The sequence below is a fragment of the Oncorhynchus masou genome, unplaced genomic scaffold (assembly GCF_036934945.1).
Source record: "Oncorhynchus masou masou isolate Uvic2021 unplaced genomic scaffold, UVic_Omas_1.1 unplaced_scaffold_1330, whole genome shotgun sequence".
NCBI classification, from domain to species: Eukaryota; Metazoa; Chordata; class Actinopteri; order Salmoniformes; family Salmonidae; genus Oncorhynchus; species Oncorhynchus masou.
The window spans coordinates 22,393-42,890 of NW_027003174.1; the positions used below are offsets into that span (position 1 = coordinate 22,393).

At 47.1% G+C, this 20,498-nt stretch overlaps 1 pseudogene; it reads right to left on the minus strand.

Annotated features, from left to right (window-relative positions):
- Positions 1 to 6,255: 6,255 nt before the first annotated feature.
- LOC135530390 (vacuolar protein sorting-associated protein 8 homolog) overlaps positions 6,256 to 20,498 on the minus strand; it is a 50,315-nt pseudogene continuing 36,072 nt past the window's right edge.

Genomic DNA, 20,498 nt, shown 5'->3' on the forward strand with positions numbered 1-20,498 from the left:
TGATGTAGTCATTAAACACTGTGTATTATAGTACCTCCATAGGGGTGATGTAGTCATTAAACACAGTGTATTATAGTACCTCCATAGGGGTGATGTAGTCATTAAACAGTGTATTATAGTACCTCCATAGGGGTGATGTAGTCATTAAACACAGTGTATTATAGTACCTCCATAGGGGTGATGTAGTCATTAAACACAGTGTATTATAGTACCTCCATAGGGGTGATGTAGTCATTAAACACAGTGTATTATAGTACCTCCATAGGGGTGATGTAGTCATTAAACACAGTGTATTATAGTACCTCCATAGGGGTGATGTAGTCATTAAACACAGTGTATTATAGTACCTCCATAGGGGTGATGTAGTCATTAAACACAGTGTATTATAGTACCTCCATAGGGGTGATGTAGTCATTAAACAGTGTATTATAGTACCTCCATAGGGGTGATGTAGTCATTAAACACAGTGTATTATAGTACCTCCATAGGGGTGATGTAGTCATTAAACACAGTGTATTATAGTACCTCCATAGGGGTGATGTAGTCATTAAACACAGTGTATTATAGTACCTCCATAGGGGTGATGTAGTCATTAAACACAGTGTTATAGTACCTCCATAGGGGTGATGTAGTCATTAAACACAGTGTATTATAGTACCTCCATAGGGGTGATGTAGTCATTAAAACAGTATTATAGTACCTCCATAGGGGTGATGTAGTCATTAAACACAGTGTATTATAGTACCTCCATAGGGGTGATGTAGTCATTAAACACAGTGTATTATAGTACCTCCATAGGGGTGATGTAGTCATTAAACACAGTGTATTATAGTACCTCCATAGGGGGTGATGTAGTCATTAAACACAGTGTATTATAGTACCTCCATAGGGGTGATGTAGTCATTAAACACAGTGTATTATAGTACCTCCATAGGGGTGATGTAGTCATTAAACACAGTGTATTATAGTACCTCCATAGGGGTGATGTAGTCATTAAACACAGTGTATTATAGTACCTCCATAGGGGTGATGTAGTCATTAAACACAGTGTATTATAGTACCTCCATAGGGGTGATGTAGTCATTAAACACAGTGTATTATAGTACCTCCATAGGGGTGATGTAGTCATTAAACACAGTGTATTATAGTACCTCCATAGGGGTGATGTAGTCATTAAACACATAGGGGTGATGTGTCATTAAACACATTATAGTACCTCCATAGGGGTGATGTAGTCATTAAACACAGTGTATTATAGTACCTCCATAGGGGTGATGTAGTCATTAAACACAGTGTATTATAGTACCTCCATAGGGGTGATGTAGTCATTAAACACAGTGTATTATAGTACCTCCATAGGGGTGATGTAGTCATTAAACAGTATTATAGTACCTCCATAGGGGTGATGTAGTCATTAAACACAGTGTATTATAGTACCTCCATAGGGGTGATGTAGTCATTAAACACAGTGTATTATAGTACCTCCATAGGGGTGATGTAGTCATTAAACACAGTGTATTATAGTACCTCCATAGGGGTGATGTAGTCATTAAACACAGTGTATTATAGTACCTCCATAGGGGTGATGTAGTCATTAAACACAGTGTATTCATCCATAGGGGTGATGTAGTCATTAAACACAGTGTATTATAGTACCTCCATAGGGGTGATGTAGTCATTAAACAGTATTATAGTACCTCCATAGGGGTGATGTAGTCATTAAAACAGTATTATAGTACCTCCATAGGGGTGATGTAGTCATTAAACACAGTGTATTATAGTACCTCCATAGGGGTGATGTAGTCATTAAACACAGTGTATTATAGTACCTCCATAGGGGTGATGTAGTCATTAAACAGTATTATAGTACCTCCATAGGGGTGATGTAGTCATTAAACACAGTGTATTATAGTACCTCCATAGGGGTGATGTAGTCATTAAACACAGTGTATTATAGTACCTCCATAGGGGTGATGTAGTCATTAAACACAGTGTATTATAGTACCTCCATAGGGGTGATGTAGTCATTAAACAGTATTATAGTACCTCCATAGGGGTGATGTAGTCATTAAACACAGTGTATTATAGTACCTCCATAGGGGTGATGTAGTCATTAAACACAGTGTATTATAGTACCTCCATAGGGGTGATGTAGTCATTAAACACAGTGTATTATAGTACCTCCATAGGGGTGATGTAGTCATTAAACACAGTGTATTATAGTACCTCCATAGGGGTGATGTAGTCATTAAACACAGTGTATTATAGTACCTCCATAGGGGTGATGTAGTCATTAAACACAGTGTATTATAGTACCTCCATAGGGGTGATGTAGTCATTAAACAGTGTATTATAGTACCTCCATAGGGGTGATGTAGTCATTAAACACAGTGTATTATAGTACCTCCATAGGGGTGATGTAGTCATTAAACACAGTGTATTATAGTACCTCCATAGGGGTGATGTAGTCATTAAACACAGTGTATTATAGTACCTCCATAGGGGTGATGTAGTCATTAAACACAGTGTATTATAGTACCTCCATAGGGGTGATGTAGTCATTAAACACAGTGTATTATAGTACCTCCATAGGGGTGATGTAGTCATTAAACACAGTGTATTATAGTACCTCCATAGGGGTGATGTAGTCATTAAACACAGTGTATTATAGTACCTCCATAGGGGTGATGTAGTCATTAAACACAGTGTATTATAGTACCTCCATAGGGGTGATGTAGTCATTAAACACAGTGTATTATAGTACCTCCATAGGGGTGATGTAGTCATTAAACACAGTGTATTATAGTACCTCCATAGGGGTGATGTAGTCATTAAACACAGTGTATTATAGTACCTCCATAGGGGTGATGTAGTCATTAAACAGTGTATTATAGTACCTCCATAGGGGTGATGTAGTCATTAAACACAGTGTATTATAGTACCTCCATAGGGGTGATGTAGTCATTAAACACAGTGTATTATAGTACCTCCATAGGGGTGATGTTGTAGTCATTAAACAGTATTATAGTACCTCCATAGGGGTGATGTAGTCATTAAACACAGTGTATTATAGTACCTCCATAGGGGTGATGTAGTCATTAAACACAGTGTATTATAGTACCTCCATAGGGGTGATGTAGTCATTAAACACAGTGTATTATAGTACCTCCATAGGGGTGATGTAGTCATTAAACACAGTGTATTATAGTACCTCCATAGGGGTGATGTAGTCATTAAACACAGTGTATTATAGTACCTCCATAGGGGTGATGTAGTCATTAAACACAGTGTATTATAGTACCTCCATAGGGGTGATGTAGTCATTAAACACAGTGTATTATAGTACCTCCATAGGGGTGATGTAGTCATTAAACACAGTGTATTATAGTACCTCCATAGGGGTGATGTAGTCATTAAACACAGTGTATTATAGTACCTCCATAGGGGTGATGTAGTCATTAAACACAGTGTATTATAGTACCTCCATAGGGGTGATGTAGTCATTAAACACAGTGTATTATAGTACCTCCATAGGGGTGATGTAGTCATTAAACACAGTGTATTATAGTACCTCCATAGGGGTGATGTAGTCATTAAACACAGTGTATTATAGTACCTCCATAGGGGTGATGTAGTCATTAAACACAGTGTATTATAGTACCTCCATAGGGGTGATGTAGTCATTAAACACAGTGTATTATAGTACCTCCATAGGGGTGATGTAGTCATTAAACACAGTGTATTATAGTACCTCCATAGGGGTGATGTAGTCATTAAACAGTGTATTATAGTACCTCCATAGGGGTGATGTAGTCATTAAACACAGTGTATTATAGTACCTCCATAGGGGTGATGTAGTCATTAAACAGTGTATTATAGTACCTCCATAGGGGTGATGTAGTCATTAAACACAGTGTATTATAGTACCTCCATAGGGGTGATGTAGTCATTAAACACAGTGTATTATAGTACCTCCATAGGGGTGATGTAGTCATTAAACACAGTGTATTATAGTACCTCCATAGGGGTGATGTAGTCATTAAACACAGTGTATTATAGTACCTCCATAGGGGTGATGTAGTCATTAAACACAATGTATTATAGTACCTCCATAGGGGTGATGTAGTCATTAAACACAGTGTGTTATAGTACCTCCATAGGGGTGATGTAGTCATTAAACAGTATTATAGTACCTCCATAGGGGTGATGTAGTCATTAAACACAGTGTATTATAGTACCTCCATAGGGGTGATGTAGTCATTAAACACAGTGTATTATAGTACCTCCATAGGGGTGATGTAGTCATTAAACAGTGTATTATAGTACCTCCATAGGGGTGATGTAGTCATTAAACACAGTGTATTATAGTACCTCCATAGGGGTGATGTAGTCATTAAACACAGTGTATTATAGTACCTCCATAGGGGTGATGTAGTCATTAAACACAGTGTATTATAGTACCTCCATAGGGGTGATGTAGTCATTAAACACAGTGTATTATAGTACCTCCATAGGGGTGATGTAGTCATTAAACACAGTGTATTATAGTACCTCCATAGGGGTGATGTAGTCATTAAACACAGTGTATTATAGTACCTCCATAGGGGTGATGTAGTCATTAAACAGTATTATAGTACCTCCATAGGGGTGATGTAGTCATTAAACACAGTGTATTATAGTACCTCCATAGGGGTGATGTAGTCATTAAACAGTATTATAGTACCTCCATAGGGGTGATGTAGTCATTAAACACAGTGTATTATAGTACCTCCATAGGGGTGATGTAGTCATTAAACACAGTGTATTATAGTACCTCCATAGGGGTGATGTAGTCATTAAACACAGTGTATTATAGTACCTCCATAGGGGTGATGTAGTCATTAAACACAATGTATTATAGTACCTCCATAGGGGTGATGTAGTCATTAAACACAGTGTATTATAGTACCTCCATAGGGGTGATGTAGTCATTAAACACAGTGTATTATAGTACCTCCATAGGGGTGATGTAGTCATTAAACAGTATTATAGTACCTCCATAGGGGTGATGTAGTCATTAAACACAGTGTATTATAGTACCTCCATAGGGGTGATGTAGTCATTAAACACAGTGTATTATAGTACCTCCATAGGGGTGATGTAGTCATTAAACAGTATTATAGTACCTCCATAGGGGTGATGTAGTCATTAAACACAGTGTATTATAGTACCTCCATAGGGGTGATGTAGTCATTAAACAGTATTATAGTACCTCCATAGGGGTGATGTAGTCATTAAACAGTATTATAGTACCTCCATAGGGGTGATGTAGTCATTAAACACAGTGTATTATAGTACCTCCATAGGGGTGATGTAGTCATTAAACACAGTGTATTATAGTACCTCCATAGGGGTGATGTAGTCATTAAACACAGTGTATTATAGTACCTCCATAGGGGTGATGTAGTCATTAAACACAATGTATTATAGTACCTCCATAGGGGTGATGTAGTCATTAAACACAGTGTATTATAGTACCTCCATAGGGGTGATGTAGTCATTAAACACAGTGTATTATAGTACCTCCATTGGGGTGATGTAGTCATTAAACAGTGTATTATAGTACCTCCATAGGGGTGATGTAGTCATTAAACACAGTGTATTATAGTACCTCCATAGGGGTGATGTAGTCATTAAACACAGTGTATTATAGTACCTCCATAGGGGTGATGTAGTCATTAAACAGTATTATAGTACCTCCATAGGGGTGATGTAGTCATTAAACACAGTGTATTATAGTACCTCCATAGGGGTGATGTAGTCATTAAACAGTATTATAGTACCTCCATAGGGGTGATGTAGTCATTAAACAGTATTATAGTACCTCCATAGGGGTGATGTAGTCATTAAACACAGTGTATTATAGTACCTCCATAGGGGTGATGTAGTCATTAAACACAGTGTATTATAGTACCTCCATAGGGGTGATGTAGTCATTAAACAGTATTATAGTACCTCCATAGGGGTGATGTAGTCATTAAACACAGTGTATTATAGTACCTCCATAGGGGTGATGTAGTCATTAAACACAGTGTATTATAGTACCTCCATAGGGGTGATGTAGTCATTAAACACAGTGTATTATAGTACCTCCATAGGGGTGATGTAGTCATTAAACAGTATTATAGTACCTCCATAGGGGTGATGTAGTCATTAAACACAGTGTATTATAGTACCTCCATAGGGGTGATGTAGTCATTAAACACAGTGTATTATAGTACCTCCATAGGGGTGATGTAGTCATTAAACACAGTGTATTATAGTACCTCCATAGGGGTGATGTAGTCATTAAACAGTGTATTATAGTACCTCCATAGGGGTGATGTAGTCATTCATTCCCCTGTTGAACACGTAGATCATGGCATCATACAGCTGGTTGTCCCAACACATCTGGACCACCTGGATACACAGGGAGAGAACAGGTTACTACTGGAGTCTACAGACTTGATCTGCTGGTGATTTAATGACAGTAGTAAATATCTAGAGGGAAGAGAGGAAACACTGACTGACAGACATCATCACCCCTTCTCCTGTCTCCTCTCCCCTCCAGTCTCCTACCCTCCCCCCGTCTCCTACCCTCCCCGTCTCCTACCCTCCCCGTCTCCTACCCTCCCCCGTCTCCTACCCTCCCCGTCTCCTACCCTCCCCCTCGTCTCCTGGACCCCCCGTCTCGTCCCCGTCTCGTCTCCTCCCCCGTCTCCCCCTCCTCTCCTCCCGTCTCGTCTCCTCCCCGTCTCCCCTCCTCTTCTCCCCCCGTCTCCCTCCCCTCCCCCCGTCTCGTCTCCCCCTCCCCCGTCTCCCCCGTCTCCCCTCCCCGTCTCCCCTCCTCCTCCCGTCTCGTCTCCTCCCCGTCTCCCTTTCTCTTCTCCCCGTCTCCCCTCTTCTCCCCGTCTCCCTCCCCTCCCCCCGTCTCCTCCCCGTCTCGTCTCCCCTCCCCCCCCCGTCTCGTCTCCCCTCCCCGTCCCCCTCCCCGTCTCCCCTCCCCCCGTCTCCCCTCCTCCCTCCCCGTCTCCCCTCCCCGTCTCCCTCCCCTCCCCGTCTCCTCCTCCCCCCCGTCTCGTCTCCTCCCCCCAGTCTCGTCTCCCACCCCGTCTCGTCTCCTCTCCCCCCGTCTCGTCTCCCCCCCGTCTCGTCTCCCCCCCCGTCTCGTCTCCCCCCCCGTCTCGTCTCCTCTCCCCCCTCTCCCCTCCTCTCCCCCCGTCTCCCCGTCTCCTCTCCCCGTCTCGTCCCCGTCTCCTCCCCCTCCCCCTCCCCTCTCCTCCCTCCCCGTCTCCTCTCCTCCCCCGTCTCCTCTCCTCCCCCCGTCTCCCCAGTCCTCCCCGTCTCCTCTCCTCCCGTCCCTCCCCCGTCTCGTCTCGTCCTCGTCTCCCCTCTTCTCCCCCCGTCTCCTCCCCTCGTCCTCGTCTCTCCCGTCTCCTCCTCGTCTCCTCTCCCCCCGTCTCCTCTCCCCTCGTCTCGTCTCCTCTCCCCTCGTCTCCTCTCCCCCCCTCGTCTCCTCTCCCCTCGTCTCCTCCCGTCTCTCCTCCCGTCTCCTCTCCCCTCGTCTCCCCCTCCAAATCTCCTCTCCTCTCTCCTCTCGTCTCCCTCCCGTCTCTCTCCTCCCGTCTCCCTCGTCTCCTCTCCTCTCCTCCAGTCTCCTCTCCTCTCCTCCAGTCTCCTCTCCTCCCCTCCAGTCTCCTCTCTCTCCTCCAGTCTCCTCCCTACTCTCCTCCAGTCTCTCCCTCTCCTCCCCCAGTCTCCTCTCCTCTCCTCCCCCAGTCTCCTCCTCCCCCCAGTCTCCCTCTCCTCCCCGTCTCCTCTCCTCCCCCAGTCTCCCTCCTCCCCCTCTCCTCCCCCCAGTCTCCCTCTCCTCCCGTCTCCTCTCCTCCCCCTCCCTCCCCTCTCCCCCCCCCTCTCCTCCCCCCCCGTCTCCTCCCCCGTCTCCTCCCCTCCCCGTCTCCCTCCCCCTCCCCGTCCGTCTCTCCCTCCCCGTCTCCTCCCCCGTCTCCCTCCCCTCCCTCCCCGTCTCCTCCCTCCCCTCCCCCGTCTCCTCCCCCCTCCCCCGTCCTCCTCCCCTCCCCCGTCTCCTCCCTACCTGTTGTATGTCGAGGCTGGTGATGTCCAGATGTATCAGACAGTTCTCTACACTGTCCATCATGTTGTTATCCTGTAGGTGGGTCAGCAGGTCTCTCATGACGGAGCGGTCACACAGCCCAGACGCTCCGACACGATGTAGGGTTCCAAACTCTCCAGGAAGACCCCCGAGCCACAGTTCTCACCAGGCGGGTATACAGCTGGTTCTCCACCAGGCGGTATCCACCAGCTGGTTAAACAGTAGGTCCCTGTAGGAGCACAGAGAGAAGAGCATGATCATGGTACCAGTTCTCCACCAGGCGGGTATATAGCTGGTTAAACAGTAGGTCCCTATAGGACCACAGAGAGAAGAGCATGATCATGGTACCAGTTCTCCACCAGGTGGGTATATAGCTGGTTAAACAGTAGGTCCCTATAGGACCACAGAGAGAAGAGCATGATCATGGTACCAGTTCTCCACCAGGCGGGTATACAGCTGGTTAAACAGTAGGTCTCTATAGGACCACAGAGAGAAGAGCATGATCATGGTACCAGTTCACCACCAGGCGGGTATACAGCTGGTTAAACAGTAGGTCCCTATAGGAGCACAGAGAGAAGAGCATGATCATGGTACCAGTTCTCCACCAGGTGGGTAGAGTATATAGCTGTTTAAACAGAAGGTTAAACACCAGTCTCAATGTCACTCCGGGATGCTGGCCTTCTAGGCAGAGTAGCAAAGAAAAAGCCATATCTCAGACTGGCCAATAAAAAGACAAGATTAAGATGGGCAAAAGAACACAGACACTGGACAGAGGAACTCTACCTAGAAGGCCAGCATCCCAGAGTCGCCTCTTCACTGTTGACGTTGAGACTGGTGTTTTGCAGGTAATATTTAATGAAGCTGCCAGTTAACTTGTGAGGTGTCTGTTTCTACAACTAGACACTAATGTACTTGTCCTCCTGCTCAGTTGTGCACCGGGGCCTCTCACTCCTCTTTCGATTCTGGTTCGAGACAAGGGAGTAGTGAAGGGAGTAGTACACAGCGTTGTACGAGATCTTCAGTTTCTTGCCAATTTCTCGCATGCAATAGCCTTCATTTCTCAGAACAAGAATAGACTGGCGAGTTTAAGAAGAAAGGTCTTTGTTTCTGACCATTTTGAGCTTGTAATTGAACTCACAAATGCTGTGGCTTCAGATACTCAACTAGTCTAAAGGCCAATTTTATTGCTTCTTTAATCAGAACAACAGTATTCAGCTGTGCTAACATAATTTCGAAAGGGTTTTCTAATTATTAATTAGCCTTTTAAAAGTATAAACTTAGATTAGCTAACACAACGTTCCCTTGGAACACAGGAGTGATGGTTGCTGATAATGGGCCTCTATACGCCTTTGTAGATATCCCATAAAAATCTGCCGTTTCCAGCTACAATAGTCATTTACAACATTAATGTCTACACTGTATTTCTGATCAATTTGATGTTATTTTAAAATGGACCAATATTTAGCTTTTCTTCCAAAAACAAGGACATTTCTAGGTGACCTCAAACATTTGAAAGGTAGTGTATGTGTTATGGCTTCACACCCCCTGCTATATTGTGGATAAAGAGTTAACTGTCTAACAGAACACAGAGGGTGTTCTTTAATGGAAGCCTCTCAAACAAAATCCAGGTAGAATCAGGAATTCCCCAGGGCAGTTGTCTAGGCCCATTAATTTTTCCAATCTTCACTAACGACATGCTTTGAGTAAAGCCAGTGTGTCTATGTTTCCAGATGACTCAACACTATACATGTCAGCTACAACAGCGACTGAAATGACTGCAGCACTTAACAAAGAGTGTGTGGAAAGGAATAAGTTAGTACTAAATATTTCTAAAACTAAAAGCATTGTAATTGGTACAAAATCATTCACTTAACCCTAAACCTCAACTAAGTCTTATAATAAATCATGTGGAAATTGAGCAAGTTGAGGTGACTAAACTGCTTGGAGTAACCCTGGGTTGTAAACTGTCATGGTCAAAACATATTGATACAGTAGTAGCTAAGATGGGGAGAAGTCTGCCCATAATAAAGTGCTGCTCTGCCTTCTTAACAACACGATCAACAAGGCAGGTCCTACGAGCCCCAGTTTAGTCACATCTGGACTGTTCAGTCGTGTGGTCAGGTGCCACAAAGAGGGACTTAGGAAAATTGCAATTGGCTCAGAACAGAGCAGCATGGATGGACACAGACAGCTAATTTGAATAATGTGCATGTCAGTCTCTCCTGGCTGAAAGTGGAAGAGAGATAACTTCATCACTACTTGTATTTATGTTGAATGCACCGAGCTGTCTGTCTAAACTACTGGCACACAGCTCGGACACCCATGCATACCCCACAAGACATGCCACCAGAGGTCTCTTCACAGTCCTCAAGTCCAGACTATGGGAGGTGCACAGTACTACATAGAGCCATGACTACATGGAACTCTATTCCACAGTACTACATAGAGCCATGACTACATGGAACTCTATTCCACAGTACTACATAGAGCCACGACTACATGGAACTCTATTCCACAGTACTACATAGAGCCATGACTACATGGAACTCTATTCCACAGTACTACATAGAGCCATGACTACATGGAACTCTATTCCACAGTACTACATAGAGCCATGACTACATGGAACTCTATTCCACAGTACTACATAGAGCCATGACTACATGGAACTCTATTCCACAGTACTACATAGAGCCATGACTACATGGAACTCTATTCCACAGTACTACATAGAGCCATGACTACATGGAACTCTATTCCACAGTACTACATAGACCCATGACTACATGGAACTCTATTCCACAGTACTACATAGAGCCATGACTACATGGAACTCTATTCCACAGTACTACATAGAGCCATGACTACATGGAACTCTATTCCACAGTACTACATAGAGCCATGACTACATGGAACTCTATTCCACAGTACTACATAGAGCCATGACTACATGGAACTCTATTCCACAGCAGCCATGTACATGGAACTCTATTCCACAGTACTACAAGACTACATGGTAACTGACACAAGCAGTAAAATTAGATAGAAAAGAGCAGATAAAATGCACCTTATGGAACAGCGGGGACTGTGAAGCAACACAAACATAGGCACAGACACACGCACACACACACACACATAGATTTAGTACTGTAGATAAGTGGTAGCTGTAGAGTAGGGGCCACAGTGAGGGCACACAGTGTGTTGTGAAATCTGTGAATGTATTGTAATGTCTTTAAAATTGTATAAATTGGACCCCAGGAAGAGTAGCTGCGGCCTTGGCAGGAACTAATGGGGATCCGTAATGAATACAAATGCTTGGAGGCTCTGGGGCAGGGATGGGACCATAATAGACTGATAATAGAATTCTCTGGAGCCGGACGGGATGGCAGTTCTTAAGTGAAGGAAGGAGCCTTTTAGTCCAGTCCGAGTAGAGCAGAGTAGCAGCCCCTTCGGCACAGAGATGGACAGAGAAAGGAAGATCTTTCTCTCTCTCCAAACTAAGGCCGACCACCACAAAGGGTTATGAAAGAACAAACTGAAAGCACCTTCCCACAGGAACAAACCAACTGAAAGCACGTTCCCACAGGAACAAACTGAAAGCACGTTCACACAGGAACAAACCAACTGAAAGCACCTTCCCACAGGAACAAACCAACTGAAAGCACCTTCCCACAGGAACAAACCAACTGAAAGCACGTCCCACAGGAACAAACTGAAAGCACCTTCAAACAGGAACAAATAAAATAAAAGCATGTTCCCACAGGAACAAACTGAAAGCACCTTCACACAGGAACAAACCAACTGAAAGCACCTTCAAACAGGAACAAACTGAAAGCACCTTCAAACAGGAACAAATAAAATTAAAAGCATGTTCCCACAGGAACAAACTGAAAGCACCTTCACACAGGAACAAACAAACAGATGTCTTCTGGCAGAGAATTGACTACATTTTTAATGCAGTTAGTTTCATATGCGCTGAGTGATCTTTATTTTGTTTGACTGGGGTTCTCTTCAAGGGACAAAGCGTGCATTAAAGGGATATTTAAAAGTAATTCTGCTTTATATTCATCAGCTCCAGCACCACCCCAACATCAACATATGTGAAAATGCCTAGTTTCTATGTTTTGTAGTAAAACAACCAATTAGTAGGAAATGGCTACTCCAAATTGGTTAAAATCACATGATGCACACTGATGATGTCATTGGAAACACTCCTCTTTCTCCATATTTTTTAATACTAAAAGGCTCCTTCCTTCACTTAAGAACTGTCGGATGATATGAAGTTTAAAAAAATGTGAATTGTCCCTTTAATGAATAAGCTAGCAGAGTGAGTGCCTGTGTGTGTATGTCTGTGTCTGTGTGTGTGTGCCTGTGTGTGTGCGTGTGTGTGACGTGCCTCTGTGTGTGCGTGTGTGTGTCTGTGTGTGCGTGCGTGCGTGCATGCCTGTGTGTGTGCGTGTGCTGTGTGTGTGTGTGTGTGTGTGTGTGTGTGTGTGTGTGTGTGTGTGTGTGTGTGTGTGTGTGTGTGTGTGTGTGTGTGCGTGCGTGTCTGTGCTGTGTCTGTGTCTGTGTGTGTGTGTGTGTGTGTGTGTGTGTGTCTGTGTCTGTGTCTGTGTCTGTGTGTGTGTGTGTGTGTGTGTGTGTGTGTGTGTGTGTGTGTGTGTCTTACGTCCTCTGCAGCTGCAGACAGTAATCTACCATGACAGGCACCATGTCCTACGGACAGAGAGAAAGAGAGGGATGGAGGGATGAAGGGAGGATGGAGAGAGAGAAAAAGAGAGCGATTAGCGACTCAACCCAGGCAGTCTAAGCACAAGGACAAGCCTTAAAGGCGAATGAAAGACAGGTTTCAAGGTCCCGAGCGTTGTCAAACTGAACCGTGGGACGGATTAACGTGTGTATCGTGGGGTGTGTGGTGTGTGTGTGTGTGAGTGTGTCGGGGGGGTGCGGGGTGTGTGTGTATAACATGGGGCGTGTGAGTGTGTGTGTGTGTGCGAGTGTGTCGGGGGGGTGCGGGGTGTCTGTATCGGGGGTGTGTGTGTGTGTGTGTGTATGTGTGTTTGTGTGTGTGTGTGTGGCGTCTGTATCGGGGTTTGTGTGTGTGTGTGTGTGTATATCATGGGGTGTGTGTGTATCGTGGGGTGTGTGCGGTGTGTGTGTGTTTGTGTGTGTGTGTGTGTGGCGTCTGTATCGGGGGTTTGTGTGTGTGTGTGTGTGTGTGTGTGTATATCATGGGGTGTGTGTGTATCGTGGGGGTGTGTGTGTGTGTACCTGGAAATGTTGTTCCATGAGCTGTATCTTGCCGTGTTCTGGACATTTCTTCACTGAGCGCTCCACATACTGGAACAGAATCTCAATCATCTGGAGAGGCAGTACAATCAATCAATCAATCAATCAAATTAGATAGATTTCTTTGTGGAAGGGGGAAGGTAGGAAAGGAAGGGAGGGAGGAGGGAAGGATGAAGGGTGGAAGAGGGATTCACCTTGTCTGCCACTACACCTTTCCTCTTTGCTGGGTCCCCAAACAGCCCTGGAAAAATAACAGACATACACAGTACATCAACACAATGACTCAAAGGGTTGTGTGTTTTCACTTTTACTCTGGTATTAAATGTATAATGGCCTCTGTGCCATCAGTGAAAAGGCCTCCGACAGGAAGCGCTCAGAATGTAAAGTACAGCAGTGTATAAAAGATTCAAGGACAAAACAGTGAAAACACCTGTCCTTTATAGTACAGACGAGGCCAGGTGTTCCACACAGTAGATCTCAGGCCTTCTGGAGCTGGTTTTCAGTTGGTATGACAACTGTAGCAGTGACATCATAGTGACATTCTATTGGATGACCGATATCAAACTTGTCATTGTGAAAAAGTACAAAAACGACAGGCTGCCTGCCTCCAATATAGCATAAAAGCTGTATTTTTAAACACCAATAAACCCATCCGTTTAATTTAGTAGATGTCAATCCAGAAAACCAGGGAACTAAAAACAAATTTCTTAACAATGTTTTTGATTGGTTTCTAGATTGTTAGCTAGCTTAGCTGGCTAGCCTGTTCAAATAATGACCATGTCATAGCTGACAAGCTAACTTATATTAATTAATACAGCAAAATAAACTCACAACAAGACCATTATTTAAACGTTAATGGCGAGCTAATTACAGAAAATAGTTTACGGTTGTTGAGTGTGTCGTTGCGGTCTCAGTCAGGTAACCATGACAATGGACGCAGCGACGGGCTACAGACATTCCACCGGAGTATAAATTAAATGTTGTTCTGACCAGAGACACTCGCATTCTAATTGTCTATAGACATGTCAATAGACAAAGTATAATCCAGCCCTAAGAGAGGAGGGGGAGAAGGAGGAGGAAAGGGAGGAGGGGAGAAGGGAGGGAGAGGAGAGGGGAGAGGGGGAGAGGGGAGAGGAAGGGAGGAGAGGGAGGGGAAAGGGGAGAGGGAGGGGGAGGGGAGGGAGAAGGGAGGGAGGGAAGGGGAGAAGGGAGAGGGAAGGGAAAAGGGGGAGGGGAGGGGAAGGGGAAGGGAGGGAGGGAGGAGGGAGGGGGAGGGGGAAGGGGAGGGAGGGCGGGGAGGGGGAGAGGGAGGGGAGGGGAGGGGGAGGGGGGGGGGAAGAGGGAGGGGGGGGGGAGGAGGGAGAGGAGGAGGGAAAGGGAGGGAGGGGGAGAGGAAGGGAGAAGGGAGGAGGGAGGGAAGGGGAGGAGGGAGGGGGGGGAGGGGGGGGGGAGGGGGAAGGAGGGGAGGGAGGGAGGGGGAGAGGGGGGGGGGGGAGGGAGGGGGAGGGAAAGGGGAGGGGCGGGGAGAGGGAAGGGGAGAGGGGGAGGGAGGGAGGGAGGGAGGGGGGGAGCGGGGGAGAGGAAGGGAGAAGGGAGGGAGGGAGGGGAAAGGAGGGGGAGGGGGAGGGGGAAGGGAGGGGGGGCGGGAGAGGGAAGGGAGAAGGAGAGGGAGGGGAGGGGGGGGAGGAGGGAGGGGAAAGGGGAGGAGGGAGGGGTTAGGAGAGGAGGGGAAAGGGGGAGGGAGAGGAAGGGGAGGGAAGGGGGGGAGGGAGGAAGAGGGAAGGAGGGGGGGAGGAAGGGAGGGAAAGGAGGGAGGAGGGAGGGGAAAGGGGGAGGAGGGGGAGAGGAAGGGAGAAGGAGAGGGAGAGGGAAGAGGAGGGAGGAGGGAGGGGGAAGGGAGAGGGAGGAGAAGGGAGAGGAAGAGGGAGAGGAAGAGGAGACTATTCACCCAGTATAGGGCGGTGCCCTCATGGAAGGACCAGGCCAAGGACAGAGCCTCAACAAAACGTTCCTGTTTCAACAGACAGTCCACCCGCTGTGTGAGAGAGAGAAAGAGTTAGAGCACTGAATGTCTCCAGCAGCACAGGGCCATTAAACCCCCCTCAGAGAGACAGGTCCATTAAACCCCCCTCAGAGAGACAGGGCCATTAAAGGGAGGGGTTAGGAGAGAGAGAGACAGGTCCATTAAACCCCCTCAGAGAGAGACAGGTCCATTAAACCCCCTCAGAGAGAGACAGGTCCATTAAACCCCCCTCAGAGGAGACAGGTCCATTAAAGGGAGAGAGAGACAGGTCCATTAAATCCCCTCAGAGAGACACAGGTCCATTAAACCCCCTCATGGAAGAGACAGGTCCATTTAATTCCCCTCAGAGAAGACAGGTCCATTAACAGTCCACCCCCTGTGTGAGAGAGAGACAGGTCCATTAAACCCCCCTCAGAGAGACAGGTCCATTAAATCCCCCTCAGAGAGAGACAGGTCCATTAAATCCCCTCAGAGAGAGACAGGTCCATTAAATCCCCCTCAGAGAGAGACAGGTCCATTAAACCCCCTCAGAGAGAGACAGGTCCATTAAACCCCCCTCAGAGAGACAGGTCCATTAAATCCCCCTCAGAGAGAGACAGGTCCATTAAATCCCCTCAGAGAGACAGGTCCATTAAATCAGAGAGAGACAGGTCCATTTAATCCCCCTCAGAGAGAGACAGGTCCATTAAATCCCCCTCAGAGAGAGACAGGTCCATTAAATCCCCCTCAGAGAGACACATAGGTCCATTAAATCCCCCTCAGAGAGACACATAGGTCCATTTAATCCCCCTCAGAGAGAGACAGGTCCATTAAACCCCCCAGAGAGAGACAGGTCCATTAAATCCCCCTCAGAGACATAGGTCCATTAAATCCCCCTCAGAGAGACAGGTCCATTAAATCCCCCTCAGAGAGAGACAGGTCCATTAAATCCCCCTCAGAGAGAGACAGGTCCATTAAATCCCCCTCAGAGAGAGACAGGTCCATTAAATCCCCTCAGAGAGACAGGTCCATTAAATCCCCTCAGAGAGAGACAGGTCCATTAAATCCCCCTCAGAGAGAGACAGGTCCATTAAATCCCCCTCAGAGAGAGACAGGTCCATTAAATCCCCCTCGGAGAGAGACAGGTCCATTAAATCCCCTCAGAGAGACAGGTCCATTAAATCCCCCTCAGAGAGAGACAGGTCCATTAAACCCCCCTCAGAGAGACAGGTCCATTAAATCGCCCCTCAGAGACACACAGGTAAAATGATATAATAGATAACCTTTAGTTTTAGACTGGTATGGTGGCAAGTCAGAGACACACTTACCTCCCTCCAGTTCCTCAGAGTCAGGATGTGGGCTGACTGGAAGAGAGAGAAGAAGGACTGAATTAAGCTTGTGTTTCTACTTCAACTGTACACACAGACACACAGAGACACACCTACCTTGGTCCCCAGTAACACCATCTGTCCTGCGTAGCTGCAGATAGACTGATAGCAGGCCTTCTCTCCTACTAGGGCCTAAAACACAACACTGTTAGTCTGGAGAGCAGAGGTCAAAGGTCAGGACACTGTTATTCAGAGTGAAAATCAACCCGAGATCAACCATGACTGCTATTTCTCAATAATACTTTTAGATACAAATGTGGCAAATATATGCCAAGAATCCTGACGAAGACCTTCGTACGGATTCAATGATTATTTCAGGAAGATCCAAAACATCATGGTTATGATTGGTTCATGTTGACTCTGAATGACTCCATGTAGAGGTATGGGAGACAGGTGGGAGGGAATCACTGGTGACCCCCCTGCTCCTTGATTGAACAGCTTCAGTCCCCCTGAAGAGACGCTCTCCTCTCTGGCTGCTTCTGCTCCAGTGACGAGGACGTTGGTCCTGTGTGATTGGACAGAGCCAGCGGCTCTACAACAGGTTAGAACAGGTTAAAAGGTTTCATTCCAGGTAATGGTTTGTAACCTTCCTGGCTGGTTTCAACAGTTTGGTGTTTAGTAGTTAAGGTAGCGGAGACTGATTCTTCAGGGGGAGAAATTATCTTGTGCAACCTTTTCCCACAAGCCAGCCTAGTCCTGTACTGTCTGACCCTGCTCCATAACCCTTAACCTTTGACCCATAAAACTTACCCGACACCCTCTACTACCACTGACCTCTAACCCCTCACCTGTGACCTTTGCCAGTGCCAGGTGATGCCTTCCCCTCTACAGCTACTGACCTATGACCCCTTTTCCATGCCCTTTCACCCCTACCACCCCCCTACCATTACTTCTCAACCCTCACTATCTATCCTACCCACCGCAACTTCTCTACCGTCACCTCGGACATCTGACCCTGACCCCTCACCCCTGACCCTCACCAGTGCCTGGCTGACGTTTCCCCCCGTTGCCAGCGATTTAAAATGGCTGCTGTTGTAGACCAGCTGCACCTCAGCCACGTCCAAGCTCTCCAGCTCCTCCTGGCTGGGTCGGTCCACTACACGCAGCTTCTCCCCACTGTCCATCACCACCAGGGTACGACTGTTGATCCACTGTGGAGGGGGAGGGGAAACACAATAGGTGAGTGGGTGTGAAAGAGCAAGAGAGACACAGAGAGAGAGACAAAGGGAGGCAGGGGGTGAGGAGAGGATAATAACAGAGAGGCAGGGGGTGAAGGAGATGGATAATAACAGAGAGGCAGGGGGTGAAGGAGAGGGATAATAACAGAGAGGCAGGGGGTGAAGGAGGGGATAATAACAGAGAGGCAGGGGGTGAAGGAGAGAGATAATAACAGAGAGGCAGGGGGTGAAGGAGAGGATAATAACAGAGAGGCAGGGGGTGAAGGAGAGGGATAATAACAGAGAGGCAAGGGGTGAAGGAGAGGGATAATAACAGAGAGGCAGGGGGTGAAGGAGGGATAATAACAGAGAGGCAGGGGGTGAAGGAGGGGGATAATAACAGAGAGGCAGGGGGTGAAGGAGGGGATAATAACAGAGAGGCAGGGGGTGAAGGAGGGGGATAATAACAGAGAGGCAGGGGGTGAAGGAGAGGGATAATAACAGAGAGGCAGGGGGTGAAGGAGAGGGATAATAACAGAGAGGCAGGGGGTGAAGGAGGGGATAATAACAGAGAGGCAGGGGGTGAAGGAGAGGGATAATAACAGAGAGGCAGGGGGTGAAGGAGAGGATAATAACAGAGAGGCAGGGGGTGAAGGAGAGGGATAATAACAGAGAGGCAGGGGGTGAAGGAGAGGGATAATAACAGAGAGGCAGGGGGTGAAGGAGAGGGATAATAACAGAGAGGCAGGGGGTGAAGGAGAGGGATAATAACAGAGAGGCAGGGGGGTGAAGGAGAGGGATAATAACAGAGAGGCAGGGGGTGAAGGAGAGGGATAATAACAGAGAGGCAGGGGGTGAAGGAGAGGGATAATAACAGAGAGGCAGGGGGTGAAGGAGAGGGATAATAACAGAGAGGCAGGGGGTGAAGGAGAGGGATAATAACAGAGAGGCAGGGGGTGAAGGAGAGGGATAATAACAGAGAGGCAGGGGTGAAGGAGAGGGATAATAACAGAGAGGCAGGGGGTGAAGGAGAGGGATAATAACAGAGAGGCAGGGGGTGAAGGAGAGGGATAATAACAGAGAGGCAGGGGGTGAAGGAGAGGGATAATAACAGAGAGGCAGGGGTGAAGGAGAGGGATAATAACAGAGAGGCAGGGGGTGAAGGAGAGGGATAATAACAGAGAGGCAGGGGGTGAAGGAGAGGGATAATAACAGAGAGGCAGGGGGTGAAGGAGAGGGATAATAACAGAGAGGCAGGGGGTGAAGGAGAGGGATAATAACAGAGAGGCAGGGGGTGAAGGAGAGGGATAATAACAGAGAGGCAGGGGGTGAAGGAGAGGGATAATAACAGAGAGGCAGGGGGTGAAGGAGAGGGATAATAACAGAGAGGCAGGGGGTGAAGGAGAGGGATAATAACAGAGATAATAACAGAGAGGCAGGGGGTGAAGGAGAGGGATAATAACAGAGAGGCAGGGGGTGAAGGAGAGGGATAATAACAGAGAGGCAGGGGGTGAAGGAGAGGGATAATAACAGAGAGGCAGGGGGTGAAGGAGAGGGATAATAACAGAGAGGCAGGGGGTGAAGGAGAGGGATAATAACAGAGAGGCAGGGGGTGAAGGAGAGGGATAATAACAGAGAGGCAGGGGGTGAAGGAGAGGGATAATAACAGAGAGGCAGGGGGTGAAGGAGAGGGATAATAACAGAGAGGCAGGGGGTGAAGGAGAGGGATAATAACAGAGAGGCAGGGGGTGAAGGAGAGGGATAATAACAGAGAGGCAGGGGGTGAAGGAGAGGGATAATAACAGAGAGGCAGGGGGTGAAGGAGAGGGATAATAACAGAGAGGCAGGGGGGTGAAGGAGAGGGATAATAACAGAGAGGCAGGGGGTGAAGGAGAGGGATAATAACAGAGAGGCAGGGGGTGAAGGAGAGGGATAATAACAGAGAGGCAGGGGGTGAAGGAGAGGGATAATAACAGAGAGGCAGGGGGTGAAGGAGAGGGATAATAACAGAGAGGCAGGGGGTGAAGGAGAGGGATAATAACAGAGAGGCAGGGGGTGAAGGAGAGGGATAATAACAGAGAGGCAGGGGGTGAAGGGGGTGAAGGAGAGGGATAATAACAGAGAGGCAGGGGGTGAAGGAGAGGGATAATAACAGAGAGGCAGGGGGTGAAGGAGAGGGATAATAACAGAGAGGCAGGGGGTGAAGGAGAGGGATAATAACAGAGAGGCAGGGGGTGAAGGAGAGGGATAATAACAGAGAGGCAGGGGGTGAAGGAGAGGATAATAACAGAGAGGCAGGGGGTGAAGGAGAGGGATAATAACAGAGAGGCAGGGGGTGAAGGAGAGGATAATAACAGAGAGGCAGGGGGTGAAGGAGAGGGATAATAACAGAGAGGCAGGGGGTGAAGGAGAGGGATAATAACAGAGAGGCAGGGGGTGAAGGAGAGGGATAATAACAGAGAGGCAGGGGGTGAAGGAGAGGGATAATAACAGAGAGGCAGGGGGTGAAAGGAGAGAGGATAATAACAGAG